The sequence below is a fragment of the Rousettus aegyptiacus genome, unplaced genomic scaffold, assembly GCF_014176215.1.
Source record: "Rousettus aegyptiacus isolate mRouAeg1 unplaced genomic scaffold, mRouAeg1.p scaffold_m13_p_16, whole genome shotgun sequence".
NCBI classification, from domain to species: domain Eukaryota; kingdom Metazoa; phylum Chordata; class Mammalia; order Chiroptera; family Pteropodidae; genus Rousettus; species Rousettus aegyptiacus.
The window spans coordinates 19,300,753-19,318,842 of NW_023416291.1; the positions used below are offsets into that span (position 1 = coordinate 19,300,753).

Consider the following 18,090-nt stretch of genomic DNA (forward strand, 5'->3'; position numbering starts at 1 on the left):
TTATTCTTTGATGGAAAAACTCCTTTGTACCTCAGCGAATACTACATTTATTAACCCTAGAAGAGCAAAGATGCCTAATGCAGCACAAACGTCTATGGCTTTTAAGATATACATTATTATGTGTGAGGCGTACAAACTCCTCCTTGAAACAGTGATTAAAGTTTTCCACTTGGACCCCTTTCATGCTGCTGGGCTGTACGGGGGAGGATTCTGGCCCTTCCTATTCGGTGTTCCCCGCGTTCAGTCTCCCCTACTTCAGGATGAAACACAATACCTTAAGTTAACAGAGCCCAAAGAGGCTGATCATTGGTTCCCTTTGTCCCTTGATACTGCAGCCCCGCCCCGTTGGCTTGCACTGACAAGCTGTTTATATTTTTGTAAGGGCCACCCTTTAACTCGGCAGCCTGATGGCTATAATGGACCCAATTGTCTTCGGGCTGCAGAGAGCTGAGTCCCCACACCCGAGGAGCCTGGGGCCCGACTCTGATGCACAGGAATGGCTGTTAGGAAACACGGGTAAGGATGCCCCTGAGTGTGTGACGATGCTGCTTCTGAGCTAGCTGGCTAATCCTGGGCACTGGTGGGGAGCTGCGACGGAGTTGCTGGAGTTTTCCTGGTTTTAATTTTTTGCCTTCCAAAGACTGAAGGAGAAGCTTGGTTCTCTAGGATTTGCTGACAAAGCTCATAGCGATCCCCATCAACCCAGGCCAAAAAAAAAAGAAGCAGGGAAGCAAAAACTTGGGAGAGAGACGCATTTTGGCGCTGGGCTTGACACCAAAGCAACGTGGAAGGGGCAGAGCTCGCGGCCGCTGCAGTGATGTTGTGGGAATCGAAGGCCGTTTTCTTTTCCGACTTAGCTGTGCACAGCCAGTTTAGCTCCGGCTCTGTGTGGCTTCTGTGAGCCAGCTGCTCGCCGATGTAACTCAGGCGACCTCTTTTGAAAGGGTCTGATATCTGCTGGTATGTTCAAAGGGCAAACCGAAGTGGTCTTGTATGTCATAAATCGTCCTATTCAGAAATGTGGGAAACGGTTTAGAGCTGGCCGGCTGTAAAGTTTTATTGCCCCGTAAAAGTGCTCTGAGGGCACTGTGGCCCTCTGGGGCAGTGCAGGAATGAAGGAACAGCCCCAGGCGATTAGAGCATTTGTCCTTGACTATTCAAGAGAGAAGGCGGAGGAGGGGAGATGGGGGGGGGGGCACGAAATGGGCCTAAACAGCCCACCTGCGGGTTCTTTCTGCTTTCCAGCCTGTGAATGAGTGAGGCTGGAACACTCTACCCACTGGTCTTCAGGGCCTGATTTCATTGTCTCGATGCCCCATTTGACGCCGAGTAAGACACCTCTCATGGTGCAGAGGGACACATGAAACAAGGGAGGGGGGTGTGCTGTGTTTATACCCCAAGTGGAGGACAAGGGGATGGACGGAAGCCCTGGGAATCGCTTTGGGAAGTCCTGCCTCCTGCTGAACGGAGAATCACCTACGGCAGCTTCTATGGAGAATTTTGTTCTTTCCTTTCTGATGAGCCTCATGGTATTAAGTTAGTGAACTCACGGTCTGCGCTTGACATGGACAAGAGCCTGAGAAATTGACGAAGTGTGGTTTAATTTTTAGATAAAGCAACAGGTGAATCGTGGGACGTCAATACCTCTAGTGCCTTATAAATCTTCCTACCTCTTCTAATGCCCCGAATTTGTATTTATTATCTAAATACAGCATATTTCAAGTCAACATTGTTTGATGACTCCTGGAGGAACTAAATCGGATGCAAAGGGTTATTTTTTAAATGAATTTGACCCACAGCAACAGGACTGTGTCAGCACAGTGTATGAAAACATCAGGTGGTTTCTAAGTGAGGCCAAGGGCTCCCTCAGTGGCCCCAGAGAGAGCCTGGGAAAGGTGGGTGGGTAGCCCATGGGGTGGTTTCATGAAGGAACAGGTCAGGGGAGGCTCCACGAGGAAAGCAGGATGTGCATCATCCCTGCCTCTTGCCTCCAGCCTCACAAACCCTGGCTTCCTGCAGGTGGGTGCGTTCTCACATTCCTACCCAAAGCGCATCTCCCCATCTCCCCATCTCCCGGTGATGGCAGGATGAGGAAGAGCAAAGAGGAGGCCTGGGGAGAGAGAGGAGGGGGTGACTTCCAGGAGACCTCACAAGGCACAAAGACAGCTCTTCCCTGACTTCCTCAATCAGGTTGGTAGGCATGCCAGGCTCCTGGAATTTCAGAAACTTACTGCATATTTTCAGATGGAGAATTTACATAAACTAATGCTAAACTAGGAGATTTATAATACAAAGTAATATTTTCCTAGAGCTTTTAAATACTGACAGCTTTTGAAACCCACGTAACCAGCATCGGTGGATGAAATACCATGACAATGACAAATACTAACAGTAACAATAGCCATCATTTACTGAATACCTATTGGGTCCCAGGCCTTTACATGTATTATCTCACTCAGTCCTCACTGACCCCTTTGATGTAAGAATATTATTGTCCTCATTTTACAGAGAAGGGAACTGGAGCACAGACAGGTTAAGTAACTTGTACAAAGTCACACAGCTAGAAAGTGACAAGAAATTTGAATTATTAGAAAGGTAGACAGTACATAACCTTGTCTTATGACTTGAGGATTTTCTATGAAATGTAGCTGACATTCACATTCATAGCTTTTCAAGAATCCATCGAGACGCTGCCACCAAAATGTGACTTCCTACAGGAAGCTAAATGGCATCTGGGAAGGAAAGCCAAGAACTGCTTCCTTTAAATGAGTGACAGTGCCAAAGCGTCACAGCCTTGTCACAGTCAGCCCAATGCCAGGAAGGGCCAGCTAAGGGGAAGCATTTGGGGCCTGGCCCTGCCACACTGGTGGGCCTGTGCTATATGGTGACCCATCAAAAAAGCTGGAAGGTGAATCAGAAACACAGCCTGGGACTGTGTCCCTTAGGGATCCCCTGGGAGCCGTTTAGATATGCATCATCTCACCTTAAGCCGCACCTGCTGGGAACACTATCCCTTATCAGACCTGCAGTGCTGTTCAGCTTTTCAAGGAGCCCATTTCCTGGTATGTAGGTCTTTAACCAGCAGGTGTATTTGCTCACTCTCAGCCTGTGCCTTCTAGTACCATACCTGACAAGCCGACATTGAGAGAATGGCACACTTCACATTTTGCAGCTGTTGTGCAAATAGAACTTCAGTGAAATTCCTCAATTGACTCTAGAAACCGCAAGGAGCCAAAGGGCCAACCTCTAACTTTACAGACAAACATCGGGTATGCTTCTGACACCAGTCTCTGAAACTAACTTGAACAATGCTCTCTGTTATTAAGGGGTATGTAGGAGGAAGATATTTAAATCTGTAGGACCCTCAAAACCTGACTATAAACCGAGTTAGAACAGGCAGTTTCCAGTGTGTGTCCTTTGATGCGTTAGGGAGCCGAATGTACCCTGAGATCCCACCACGGAGTTCTCAGTGCATTTCCTCCTGCCACCTTCCCAAAGGGTAGGACGCAGGATTTAAACTGAACTTCAAAGCTGTAACTTGACCTCAGAACTATGTACCGCAAAGAGCACTCCCGTGCTTTCCAAGGTAGTTTCAAATCCATGGAGTTCCCCAAGATATTCCTGATTGCAGGATTGGGTGATTTAATTTTAAATCCAGGAGCTTTAAGCGAAATGTTGCTGAGGCTTTAGGCCTCTGTCTGCTGCGGAAGTTGCGGGATTTCTGCAAGGCAGGCGGCTCTCAGTGCTTCCTGGGCAATGACCAGACTTCCAGGAACGGCCCGGAGAGCTGCACACCTTTGATAGGTCGCTGGGGACCAAGCGACAAGAGCCAGGGCTGTCAGGATGTGGGATTCTTGACCTGTGCCTGTCCCTGGATGATTCTATTTTCTTAAGAACACTTTTAACGAGAAAACAGCAGAAATCAGTGATTTAAATATACCCTCCGCAAGGACAGGTATTGTGTCTTCTGGATACTCCCTGTGTTCTGGGCACACTGGGAGGACAGCATGAATGCTGATTAATGCCGGTCCATTATGAAAAGGAAATAGAAGGACCCCTAGAAGGTAGCAACAACCCTCCAGCCCCAGAAGCCTTGTTGGAACTGTGACAAGGAAAGATAGGGACAAAGCCTTAAAAAAGCAGCTCTCTTCCCACACTCAGCAGATGCAATGAACCAAGGGGCGCCATTGTCTGAGCTGTCACTGCAAGGCTGGGAGGGGCAACGCGGGTCCCAGCCCTCCCCATGGCTGGCAGGGGTCTTCAGGGAATGCCGGCCTCCAGTGTGGGCTGCGCTTTCCTCACAGGCCGTGCCGACCAGGGCTCCACAGCTGCCATCTGCACACAGGCCTCGTGGTGTCTCAAGCTTCTGGGTGTGGCTTTGAAGAACAGGGTCCTTGGAGAGGGGACCTGCTGATAATGAAGGGTCCAGAGGTCGCGGCGGAATAGGGCCGGGTGGAAGATGAGCTTTGTGACCACTGATTCTTGTCCTTTCCAGGAAATTGGGGTTACTGGGTCAGAAAAACATCCCATTACCAGCTGCGTTTCCAAGGCTGATTGCAACCCTGCTCCTTGAGAATGAACCACATCCAGCTCGTGTCCACACCCACCCCCCTCCCCGCCTCTCCAGAGCCTCAGTAAGGGGGCGGGGTCCCACGGGAGCAGTTCCCAGTTATTGCACATCCGCACGTCTCCTCCCCCAAATGGACGTAAATCTGTCTTCTCTGTTCCCTGTCCCTTAGTCTCTGAAAAGCCCAAAGCGGGGTGGGGGTGGGGGCAGCAGGCAGGGAAAAGAAAAGAGGTGAACTGGGGACCAGGGATTAGAAAAAACATCCCAGCTCCTTCCTCTGGCCAAGACTTGTTTGTTGCTGTGGTGGGAGTTTTTGTTTGGGGGCCTTTCAATTTTCCCTTTTAATCAAAGCAGTCTGCTCTGGCGCTGCTAGTAGAACAACCCCCCGCCCCCTGCCCCCGCCACCCAGTCCTCTCCCATGGTGACTGCGTGCATAGCATCCAGGCCTGGGCTTGTATCCGTGATCCCTTCTATTAATTCTAAAGGGAATTTAACCTTTTGTTCTGTTCGCCTTCTCCTCCCAGGGCACGTCCTTTCTCTTCTTTCTGGTCATCTAACTTCTTTCGAATATTTGTCTATTATAAATAACACAGTGATGAACGTTTTTGTAATAATAGCTAATAATTCTTAACATCGGTTGAATCGCTACCTGTGTGATAGGCACTGTTTCGGGTTCTTTATACACCGCAACTAAATCAATCTTCATACAACCGTTTAACAGAGGGGGAAACTGAGGCCCGAGGCAGTTGGCTAAATGTTTTGTCCCAGATTGTACAATTGAGAAGTGGCAGAGCTCTCTCGGAGCTGCTGCTCCTAGATGATGTCAGGATATATGTCTCCGACCACATCTCTGATACTGCTTTGGGAAAGATTTTAAAATTAGAATTACTAAGGCGTAAGTTATAAACTTTCTTAAGGACCTGGGTACATATCACAAAGTGACTTCCCAGTAATACTGGATGGTTATGCGCATTCGTATCCCCATGAGCACTGTGCAACTGATCCAGGACCCGAAAGCTAGGCGAGCCCCTGGTGAATGGAGATGTCCCGCTAGCCCCCTCGGCCATGTGTCCACTGGCCCTTTCAGCGTCTGCAGGCTGATCTGGGCACTCACCACCATTCATAATATTGTCTTCATGAAAAAATACATCTAGTTCTTAATTACATTTGGGAAATAGGAGAAAGGACATTTGGGATGCCGGTAATGTCCTATTCTTTATCTGGATGGTGTGTACGCTGTTATGGTTCATGCGTGACAATTCACTGAACTGTTGCCTTTTGACTTGTGCACTTTTCTGCTTGTAATTTATACTTATTAAAAGTTTATATATATTTTTTAAAAACTATATCAAGTATATATATATGAAGTTAGATACAGAATACACTGAACTCTACTGTAAAAAAATAAGAAAATGACTCAACTGTCACCATATTTTCTCCACCTGTTGGATAAAAGGAGATTTTGAAAGAAACACTTTCATGGTCCCTTTTTTTTCATTTCTAATTCAAGAATTGAAAAGATTAAATCACAATAGTTCTAAGAAATATAGATCTTTTAAAAAGTTCCTCGCCCGATTTTATTGTTTGTTTGTTTGTTTTGTCAGTTTTTTTCATTTGAAACTTCAAAAAATGACACATTTAAAAAATATGTAGAGTTATGATGACTGAATTTTTGGCAAGAACTTGAGAATTTAGACCCCAGAGAGAGTTGTTCTCTTTCTCTCCTGGCTTTCTAATGTGTTCTTCCCTAATATTTGGTTTTGAAGTTGTGTATGGTTCTGTGATATGGCCTGATGCCTCTGTTGAGTCCCTAGAGACTCAGGAACATCTGTCCATGGCTAATGGATCAGCCTAAGATGATCATAGATGATTGTTTCAAGAAAACATAAGAAAGTCTGCTCTAACTCCAATGGAAACCAGTAGTAGTTTCCTTGTCAACTTTCCAATTGTTTTGAAATATTATTTAGTGCTTATTTGCCTGTGCTGACTTTATATTCAATTTAACATTGTTTGGCCCCATTCAATTTTTTTTAGTCCCTGGACTCCAGTTGTAATTTTTATCAGTTTTTATTCTTCTGCCACGGAGGACTTAAGTGGCTACAGAATTAGAGGGGATCTTCTGCCTTTTATGAAAAGACAACAAGAAGCATGTTTCCCAATTCGTCCTCTAGTTTCTACCCCCAAAACTTCTCAACATGAGGTTCTGTGAGCTCTTTGATTGAGTTATTAATATCCCTGTGTTTAGACTGACTTTCTTCCATTTCTACCTAACATCTTACCATTACCACTTATTAGTCAGCTCAGGCTGCCATGCAAAATGCCACAGACGGGGGTGACTTAAACAACAGAAATTTATTTTCTCGTGGTTCTGACAACTGGAAGTTCAAGATCAAGGTGCCCACCTCGTTAGATTCTGATGAGAGCTCTCTTTCTGGTTTGCAGACAGTGTCTTCTCCTATGACGCATGACCTTTTCACTGTGCATGCACGTGGAGAGAGAGGAAGCTCTGGTGTCCCTTCCTCTGCTTATAAGAATACGATTCCTGTTGGAATAGCTCTCCATCCTCATAACTTCTTTTAACCTGAATTACTTGTCCGAAGGCCCTATTTCCAAATATCCTTAACATGGGAATTAGGGTTTCAACATATGAATTTGAGGGGAAGACACGATTTAGTCTATAACATTACCACAATCAATGCAGCAGACCCCTGTATCCAGTGTGGGATACGTTCCAACACCCCCAGTGCATGCCTGAAACCATGGATAGGTCTGAACTCTAGATACACTGTTTTTTCTTATACGTACATATCTATGATAAAGTTTAATTTATAAATTAGGCACAGTAAGAAATTAATAATAATAAAATAGAAAAATTATAATAATATATGTAATACAACTTGTGCGAATGTGTGCACTCTCTCAAAATATTTTTGTACTATACTCACACTTTTTCCTGTGATTATGTGAGATGATACGATGCCTACGTGATGGGATGAAGTGAGGTGAAATTTTCTATTTACCGTTTCAGACTGCTGTTGACTGCAGGTAACCAAAGCTGCAGAAAGCAAAACTGAATAAGGGGAAACTACTACTGTACAATCAAAGTCAAGCCCCTTTTTCCCCTTTCGAAGAAGCTTTTTTCCCTCTAGTGTTTCTGTTAAATGACATTTTATTTTTTAATTTGCAAAACGTTTTTGCGTTTCCGCTAATTGTATCATGGGAATCCAGACACAAAGAAGACATAGACCCTATTCGTATAGACTCTTCGAAGAGTTTATAAAGTATTAAAGGAGGCGAGCTGCACGCACAAGTGACCAGAACACCCGGGAGAGCGGAAGTGCTGTGAGCGGATACAGCGTGCCGCGGCCGTTCGGAGGAGGCTTGTCCTCATCCGAGGGCCGCTGTCTGGGCTTGGTAGTCAGAGACAGGCAGGATTTTGGACTGGGGAAGATACAGAAAAGATAACACCAGGAGGCTTAGCGGGGAAAGACACCACCAAAGCAGGAAAGTACAGTTCAGGTGAGACTTAGGGAGTCACTGGGGGGCAGGGTGGGCGGACACCGTGGTGCCCACTGTTCCGGCGTAGGAAGAAGTTAGGTTCTAAAATCAGCACTTACAAAGGGTCACGGTGACTAAATGTCCCTCAACAATCTGGAAATGTTCTTTCAGCGATTCTAACCAGTTCTCCCTCCAGTGTGATCACGGATCTTTGAGCACCAAATAAAGTAGTTGACTGTGTTTAGGGGCCGTATTGTGGCGAAGGGATGGAGGAAAGGAGGGAGGGAGGAAAATGAATGAATCATAGCATAACTTAAAAATAAATAAGATCGCACTTACTATGGCAGGATGCTCACACAATGATAGCCATGGGGGAACCAAGCTGGCCAGGGAATTGCATGTTCTCTCCAAGTTCCCCAGAAATAATAAATGGACAAAGAGTGTGAACTGGCAGCTGAAAGGAGATCTTAATGAAAATAAACATAATTAAAATGTTCCACACCACTAATGATCAAATAAATGCACAATTTAAGAACAATGAATTACTATTTTCTCTTTGTCAGATTAACAAATATTTTAAAATAACACTCTTGGTGAGGGTGTGTGTATCTCAATTTCCTGTTGCTGATGGGAACATACATTGGTGCAACATTTCTAGAAAGTAATCGTGCAATGTTTTTCTCTCTTGAGGGCCCTAAAAATGTTAACACACATTGATTTGATCATTTTATTTACAGGGATCTATGCTGAGACTATAGAAGTGTAAACAAATACTTGTGTTTAGCAATTTCACTGAAGTTTTATTTATAATAATTGGAAATTTAGAAACAATATAAGCACTATGGAAATTGGTTGCGTAAATGATATATCAATTAATGAAATATACTTAAGCTGTTTAAAAATGTGTTTTCAAAAATTTTACAGATATAAAATGCATATTATATGATATGTTTTTAAAAATCAGGTTTCAAAATTGAGTATGGTAAAAATATGCATGAGGAAAAAATAGAGACAATAAATGGTAATGTCACTTATGCATTTAGTCAAACTGCAAATATTTATTAAGTATATTGTATGTCTGGCAGTATTTATCTATTGGTAGTGGGTCTGTAGGTGATTTCTATTTTATTCTTTATACTTTACTAAATTTTCCAAATTTTCTAATGTAAGTAATGAGTTTTTTAATCTAAAATATTTATGTTAATAAATTCTTTTAATAAATCTTTTAGGGCCCAAGCCCACCCTTCCATAAAGTCTTTCCTAGTTACTCTAACAGGAAGTGAGAAGTGATCTCTCACTTTTCTGTGACTCTTTCAAATTGATCTTATCATATATAATCTTTAATTACGGCCACTTGTACATGTGACTTTCTTCCCAACTAGTTTGGGAGCTACAGGAGAATACAGATTACGGCTTAGAGGTCTTAAGTTCCTAAGAAAGAGCTTAGCTGTCTTTCCTTACCTTTTCCATAAGCCTTTCCTACTACTTCCTTTTGATTCCTCAAAATAGTTTTTTATGCCTCTTTTATTGGGAGTTCATCCTGCTTTGGATTACAGTTAATTGTATTTGTCTTGATTTCCCACCCCCACCCCTACACACACACTGTTTGTCGTCCAATTCCTTAATTACAGGAAACAAATCTTGTTCCTCTTTGTGCCCAGAGTGGTACCTTGCATAAAGTGTGTACTCAGTAAACATTGGGTGGGTTTATGACCGATAAATCCAAGCTATTTCCTGCTGTTTCCAATGGGTGCTTTTATTTAGCTCCTAATCTGCAGAGTTTAAGATTACTTCACAGGTACAGGAGCGAGGAAGTGGGATAAGAAAGCCTACAAAGACTAAACAGACCCAGAGCGCTGAGCAGTGGCAGTCCTAAAGCTTAACGCACCAGAAAAATCTCCAGGAAATGCATTTACCTTAGACTTGTGATTTCCCCAATAATACTCTTTAGCTCCTCTCTGGATCGTGAGACCTTTATCTGTGAAACTTTACCTTCTTTGACCATTTCACAGACTCTGAGCATTAATCCCCCAAAGAATTCTATTTTTCCAGTCAAATTGAACACCATAGATTTGTCCTGCAACCCAGTTTCAGACCCTAATTTTCCAAACGTGGCCATTAAGAGAAAAGTTTGAAATTGAGGACTACATAAATATTATTTTAGAATAAAAAATAAAATTAAAGAAATAGGGCACAAGATTCAATTCGATTTAACATGCATTTATTGTGTTCCCAATTTTTGCAAAGCCCTGCCCTGGGTATTAAAGATGATCCAAAAATTAAATAGGATACTGATATCATACATAAGATCCCACTCCCACTCAGCTTTGGGAATATGACAGGGGAAAGGAAGGAGCAGAGTGGGAGGAGTCTGGAGAGAGGGAGGGCATTGTACATGCCTGCCAGGGTGCTGGATCAGGGCTGGGTAAAGGTGGGACACAAGTGGGCGAGCTGCTGGTCGCTGTGCTTATAATTGTGTCGGTGGTGGCCATTGATGCTTTGGGTCTGTGCCCAGGAAACATAAGATGGGATGGGATCCAGACAGAAGAAGAAAAGCTTTAGGAACAAGAATCCTCAGGCACTATTGAATAGAAGATGTGATATGAGACAGATTATTTATAGAAAAAAAAAATTGAGAGGGTGGTATTTAACAGAACCCAGTGCATCTGTCAGTGTTCTTAGCTAGTGACAACAGCAACTACTCTGGTTAGTTTGAGGTTAAAAGGAGTTCGTTAAAGACTATCACGACACCATCAAGAAAGTGAAAGGACAACCTACAGAATGAGAGAAAATATTTGCAAATCATATATCTGGTAAGGGACTTGTATCTAGAATATAAAATTTCACAAATAAAAGACAAATTTTAAAAGACAATTAAAAATGGGTGAAGAATGGCGGTTGCACAACAAAGTGAACGTGCTTAATGCCACTGAGCTATACACTTAAAAATGGTTAAAACAGGAAGTTTTGCGTTATGTATATTTAACCACAATTTTTAAAAATTATGTATTTTTTAAATGAGCAAAGGATTTCAAGAGACATTTCTTCAAAGAAGGTACACAAATGGCCAGTAAGCATATGAAAATATGCTCAATACTATTAGTCATTAAGGAAATGCAAGTCAAAGCCACAGTGAAATACCACTTCACACCCACTAGGAAACTAGAACTCTCAGACATTCTTAGTGGGAATGTAAAGTGATGTAACCACTTTGAAAAATGGTCTGGCAGTTCCTCAAAATATTAATATAAAATTACCATATGACCCAGCAATTCTACTCCTACTCTTAGGTATATATCCAAGAGAAATGAACACATATGTCCACACAAAAAATTATACACAAATGTTCATAGCAATATTATTCATACTGGCCAAAAAGTGGAAATAATCCACATGTCCATCAATTGATGAATGGATAAACAAAATGTTGTAAGTCCATACAATGGAATATTATTTGGCAATAAAAACGAAGTACTGATATATGCTACAAGGATAAATCTTTTAAAAAATTTTTGCTGTGTAAAAGAAGCCAGACACAAAAGGCCCATATTGTATAATTCCATTTATGTGAAGTGTCCAGAATAAGCAAATCCATAGAGACAGAAAGTAGATTGGTGGTTGTCAGGGGAAAGAGGAATGACCACTAGTGTGCATGAGGTTTCTTTTTGCGATGATGCAAATGCTCTGGAGAGAGATAGTGGTGATGGTTGCACAACATTGTGAAATATGCTAAAACCCACTGAATTTATACTTTATTTAAATGGATTATTTTTATAGTATATGAATTATATCTTTAAAAAGCTATTGTATATTTTTTTTATTTATTTTTTATGGTGGCATTGATTAAAGAAATCCAATAAGTTTCAACTGTACACTTTAACAGTAAGGCATATATATGTTTACACTGTGTGTTCACCTCCCATAGTTAGATTTCTTTCTGTCACCACATATTTGACCCCCTTTACCTCGTCCACCTCCCCCATCCCCTCTGGTAACCACTAGTCTATTGTCCATGACCATGAATCTCTGTCCTGTTCATTTGTTGCTTTTAGGTTTATATCTCATATTTAAATGATATCATGTCATTTTCAACTTTTCCTGGCTGGCTTACTTTGCTTAGCATGGTTATCTCAAGGTCCATCCATGTCGTCGCAAATGGCAGTATTTCATCTCTCCTTATGGTTGAGTAATATTCCATTGTATATATGTACCACAGCTTCTTTATCCAATCATCTATCATAGGACACTTCAGTTGTTTCCATGTCTTGGCCACTGTGAATAATGCTGCTATGAACATCGGTGTGCAAGTATCTTTTGGATAAGGGTTTTCAAGTCTTTGGGGTAAATACCCAGAAGGATTGCTAGATCGTAGAGTAGATCAATTCTCAGTTTTTTGAGGATCCTCCATACTGTTTTCCATAGTGGCTGTACCAATTTGCAGTCCCATCACTAGTGTATGAGGGTTCCTTTTTCTCCGCATCCTCTCCAGCATTTGTTATTACTTGTCCTGTTGATTATAGCTATTCTAACAGGTGTGAGATGGTATCTCATCATGGTTTTGATTTGCAGTTCCCTAATAACTAGTGATGTTGAGCATGTTTTCAGATGTCTTTTAGCCATTCGTATGTCCTCTAGGGAGAATGTTATATATTTTAAAAAGACTATTAAGTGGCTTGGAGGATCTCTAAGAAATGCAGAGGATAGGGCCCGGAGGCTGCTCAGCTGAGAACAATGCCTAAATGATGCCAGCAGATGATTCCAGAATGAGCCCAGGCATCGCACAGGCATCGCAAACACTCCTTTGGATGACTCCCAGGCCCTCTGCTGGCCCTGGGGTCCATATCACTCCACTAGGCTCTACCACCTCACAGAAAATGGCTTCTTTAGAGTCTGCTCCTCATCTTGCTTTCATGCAAATTGAAGTCTAGTGTCCCTCTCCCCGATTGCCAGAGCCTTGGTCACAGTTTCGTGCCCTAACTGCAAGAGAGGCTGAGAAAACAGGTTGGGAGGCAAGACTCAAACAAATGTCCACTAAACGAATGTCCACTCAATGGGTTTGCCTGGACAGTGGTTTTAAAGTCACAAAATGTTGGAGCTCAGTGGGCCTTCAGATGAATGAGTAGTTCAGCTACTAGTCTACCATTCAGTCTAATGATTGTCACATTACCAAAGGCCGTAGGCAATTTCTTGCTTTACCTTGTCTGGCTTTTTAAGCATTTGGCGCTGTCAGTCACTCCTTCTCAAACATTTCTCTTCCCTGTTTGTGGGCCGCCCCTCATGTACCTTTCTAATATTTTTTGTCTCTTGTTTCCAACCAGAGCTTCTCTCTTTGCCCACTTAAAGCTGGTATTTCTCCTCATCTCTGTGAAAGATTAATCCTGCTCTCAACAACTCAGTTCACACTGTGTGAATGTTACGGGATGAATTGCGTTCCCCGCCCCCCCACCACTAACTTAGAATGATACCTTATATGGAAATAAGGTAATTTTCAAATAGGACATGGAAATAAGGGCAGATGTAACTAGTTAAAATGAGATCATATCAGAGTAGGGTGGGCCCCTAATCTAATACGACTGGTATCCTTACAGAGAGGGGAAATCTGGACACAGACTGGGGTTATGTTGCCACAAGCCAAGGAACTACCACAGCAAGCAGAGTCCTGGAACAGACCCCTCTCTAGCAACATCAGAGGCTGAATGGTCCTGCTAGCATATTGCTTGGATATCCAGCCTCCAGACCTGTGACATAATAAATTTCAGTTATTTAAGCCACTTCATTTGTGGCACTTTGTTAGGACAGCCCTAGCGAACTAAGTGAATTTTTCTCTAGTCTTGTATTTGCCTTCTATTCATAAGTGGACAACTGCCTCATTTGTATAGCTAGCCCACAATGCCCCAAATGCCTTATAGATCCACTTGGCTGTCTTGCCTGCTGGGACAGTTGCATTCAGATATCCTACAAAAAGCACATGCTCGGCTTATCTAAACTCAACTCATCATTTCTCTGGTCTCACTTGCTCCTCCTCCTTTATTTTTCTGTTAATGACTGGTACCCTCCATCCACCCTGTTGCCCATGTCAGCACCTGAGCGATAGCCTGCAACTCTGCCCTCCTTGTCACCAGGCACCAGGCATCCTAAAAGCTCCACCGCTATCATATTTTTGGGGTCTTTCCAGTCCACCCCGGCCCCACCTCCACTCCTTTCCTAGGCTGTCTGCCTTCCATATGCCTTCCACAATAATCTTTCTGAAACACAAATCTAATCAAGAGACTCTACTTAAAATCCTTCAGAGCAAAGATCATATCCCAGAGTGTAGCAGATAAGACCTCTGTGGTCTGACTCCTTGCCATCCTCAGTAACTCCTCTCACTTTTGCTCCTCTCGCCTTTCTGCATCCATTCAGAGGTTCAGATCTTGCCCCTGCCTCTTTGTTCTACTTGATGCCTTCTCAGTCTTCAAAACTTAAATGCAACTTCCTCTGGGAAAACTTCCTTGATTTCCGGCATGATTTAAAACCTGCTTCTATGGCCCTGTAACCCTCTGCACATATATTCTACCATGGCAATTTCACCATGCACTGAAATTGTTGGCCTCCACCCCATCCCCCTTCTCACCACCCTCCCCACTAGTAAGGTACTTGACAGTACTTAAGGCTTTTATAACTTTCTATTCTCAGCCTCCTGCCTGGCAAATAGAAGGCACTCATAAATGTTTCTAGGAGGAAGGAAGGAGGGAAAGGGGGAAGAGGGAGACTCCCTACCCCAACCCATTTTACAGAGTAAAAGTAAGACCCTAAAAAACAGTAATTTCTCATCATTTTCTGTGCTGATGGTGTTATAATTGATTCGTTTGTCAGAATTAAAGTAAATGCAGAGATTTTTTTTCCTCTTACACTCAGTTGTTGTGATTGCTTTTAATTATGAACTGTCCTCTAATGGAGGTTGGCCCTTTTCAGCTCTCTCAGCCCCATCAAACTCAAGTCACATCTCCTGAAGGGACAGACTTTGCATCTCTCTGTGTTTACCCGGCTGGCGAGGCGTTTTTCAGTAGACCTGGAAACTGAGCCAAGCCCTTTTTTTCTGTCCCCTGGGCTGCGATTGGCCCTTCCCGGAGGCTGCCGCAGGAGCCTTTAGTCATCGGCTGGCAAATCTCTCTGGAATTGGGCACCAACTTGCGTGTTGTTTTCGTGCTTTGTGTGGGGATTAGCGGCCCGGCCTGGTCGGGAATACTACGAGAGGGGGCGAGCTGGGCAACATGTAATCCAGGATTTGCCTGTGCCTCGGGGCGTATGGAAAACAGATGTCCCTGCTCCGCGCCTGAGCACAGGATGGAAATGACCAACCAGAGCGCCTTTCGGAACCGAGGACTCCGAGATAAGGCCCTTTCGAATCCAGCCAGGAGGCAGCTTTTCCTCGGCTGGTCTGTTGTCGCTCCTTCAGTTTAGTGCTCCGTAACGGCGGGCGATAAAGTAGTGTCACCTTCGGGTACAGCCGGGCGGCAGGACCGCAGCGGCGGGAGGAGCGGGCGGCGCGGGGCCCCGGCGCCCACGCCTGGTTCGCCCGCTCCGGTTCCGAGCGCGCACGCCCGGCCGCCGGGGGGACGCAGCCCGGACGGAGGCGGAGCCGCCGGCCACCCCCTGGCCCAGGGCCCCTTTTCTCTGCCGTGCAAGTCGCCGTCACACAGTAAGTCAGGGCTCGGGCTGCGGCGCGGGGGCCGAGCGTGCGGGCTGGCGCCAGCGGGCCCGGCCCTCCGCACCTGGAGCCTGCCCCCTGGGCAAGGTCCGGGCGCGCCGAGGTGCGCGCGAAGCCGGCAAAGGGCCACTTCCGGAGCCCGGCTCGGCGGGCGGGAGCCCGGCGGGAGCCCCCGGGCGCTGTCCGCGCGGGCCGCGGAAGTGCGAAACCTTGACATTGCCCGCCTCTCAGGCCCGGCCGGCGGAGGTCTACCCGGGGACAGGGACCCTCCGCCATTCCTGAAATACATGCGCAGAGCTTTGGAAGGAAAGCGTTTAACTTCATTTTACACCGAGAAAGAAAAAAAAAAAAAGATATTCTGCATTCTTAAAGCAGTAATTTTAATAATTTTTGAAAACTGTGTCTTCTCCTCCTCCTCCCTCCACCCCTTCTCTTAAATTTTGGCTGTTTCCCTAAAAGTAACGAGTCAGCTAGATTTCCTTCCTATTAGCCTCCATTCTTATCCTCTGCCCAAGTTCATACTACAGTCTGGCTTATCAGAGGCGGGAGATGTTGGTTTTTGAGGCTTCTCGGGGCTCTTTTCGCTTGATGTATTCTGGAAAATGCTTGTCCATTATCGAAAACTTCATGCTGCTGGTAAATTAGGTAAAAGGCTGGGATGGTGGGAGAGAGGTTTGTGGTTTGAAATGCCAGTCAGATTCAAAGCATTCTATGAACCCACATTCATTCTCACCTGCAGTCCAGCCCCCACGAGCAACTGGTTCCTTCTTCACCCTTTCCCTCCCTTGAGAAATCACCAGCCTTAATTTATGAGATAGAGATAGCTTTAGATTCCAATAGTTAATTTTAAAGCACTTAGAATTCCAGGCATGAGAACATTAGATTAGCCCTTAGGGTGGGAGAGGCTGTTGCTCTTCAGCAGTGTGCCTCAGAGCCTTTTTTCACTGAACACTTTTTCACCCATTTTCTTTTAAAAATGGAGATTAACTTTTACATCAGTATTTTGAAAATATTGTTGTGGGCTTCTTGCATGACAACTCGCATTTCCTGGTTCCTTTACCAGGGGGTGGGAGGAGGTATTGTGCTCAGTTCACTGCCTCCCAGCTCTACTTGACCTCTAGTCTCAGATTTCTACTTCATCCTTGGCAAACCTACTACTTGCCCTTCAGCTGAAAGAAACAAAAGAACAGGAATGACTCAGGACACTTTGACCACCACAGCCTTAACCAAAGACAAAAGGCATTTGATTGAATTCTTTACATTTCCTTCTCCAAATCTAGATGCATCCAGCAATTAAGGATCGACTTAAAACAAAACAAAACCAAAGGTCCACCTCCCTCCTCTCTTAGGGTAAGTACGGCAAAGCCCGCCTACACGAATGAGATGTCTTCGTGGTAAGATAGTTCTGTCCTGTTCTGGACTGGGTACAGATGGGTGAACAGCAGGTCTCCTTCACCCTCAGATCCTCACATTCTTTCCCTAGTAGCCTCCCTTTTCTCCCTACCCTTTTCTATGCTATCCCACGTGGGTGCATACCACGACTCTTTGGGATCGTGGACTCTGGGACACTACCTTGGCAGCGTCCCCTTATCAGTATTCTCAGAACATTTTTCCAAATCCTGCCTTTATTTGCCTGGAAAATTCCATGTCAATTAAATCTTCCATTGGAAATTCCACTGTGTCTTTCAAAATGAAGTGTGACGGCTACATCTTGAAATGTTTTTCTTGCACTATCCTTTTAATGTGGATTTGCATGGTTTCCTGATTGTCTGGTCAGCTTGTTATTTCTGCCTCATATGGAAACACAAGTGGAAGGAGCTTCTGATGAGATGCTGCATATAAATGGGTTGGCGCATCCCCTTGAGAATTAACAGCGGACGCTCTGACCTTTTCTTTGGTCTGCCTTTGGGTTGAATTCTGTCCTTCGGAGTTCTGTTCACAGACTGCCCTGGAAAGGAGCTGGATATTTACCTTGGGGCTCAAGAGTGATGTGTTCATTTGGCTTTTTCTGAGCAGCAGAATCTTGGAACTCACCAAGTGCTGCTTAGCGTGAATTTGCCTCTTCAGTGGCAATATCCCAGTCTGCAAACACAGCAGTGCACAAGGAACCTTTGAAAATGCCACCCTGAAACCCTGAAACTTGGGGAGATGACATTATAGAACCTTTTCCTTCTCTCACCACTCCACTAAAAATGACATTGTTTGAGTTACACCAAATTCATCTTGGATGACAAATTCCCGAAAGATAATTTTAGCTTGATTTGTACAGGCTCTACAGGTTTGTGCTGGCAGATGCTGGCAAGATGCTTTTGATGCTGCTGCTAATGATGCAGAT

The 18,090-nt window shown here is 44.3% G+C and overlaps 1 protein-coding gene across 12 annotated transcripts in view; it reads left to right on the forward strand.

Annotated features, from left to right (window-relative positions):
• Window positions 1–408: 408 nt before the first annotated feature.
• TRIM2 (tripartite motif containing 2) overlaps window positions 409–18,090 on the forward strand; it is a 94,877-nt gene continuing 77,195 nt past the window's right edge. For 5 of the 12 annotated variants that reach the window (XM_036233561.1, XM_036233565.1, XM_036233562.1 and 2 more), the window contains exon 1: window positions 16,119–17,105. The gene's annotated coding sequence lies outside the window, so the exon portion shown is untranslated. Of the gene's footprint in view, window positions 517–15,177; window positions 15,747–16,118; window positions 17,106–18,090 lie in introns of those variants that run through there. The other 7 variants (XM_036233566.1, XM_016144619.2, XM_036233567.1 and 4 more) reach the window with 4 other exon arrangements.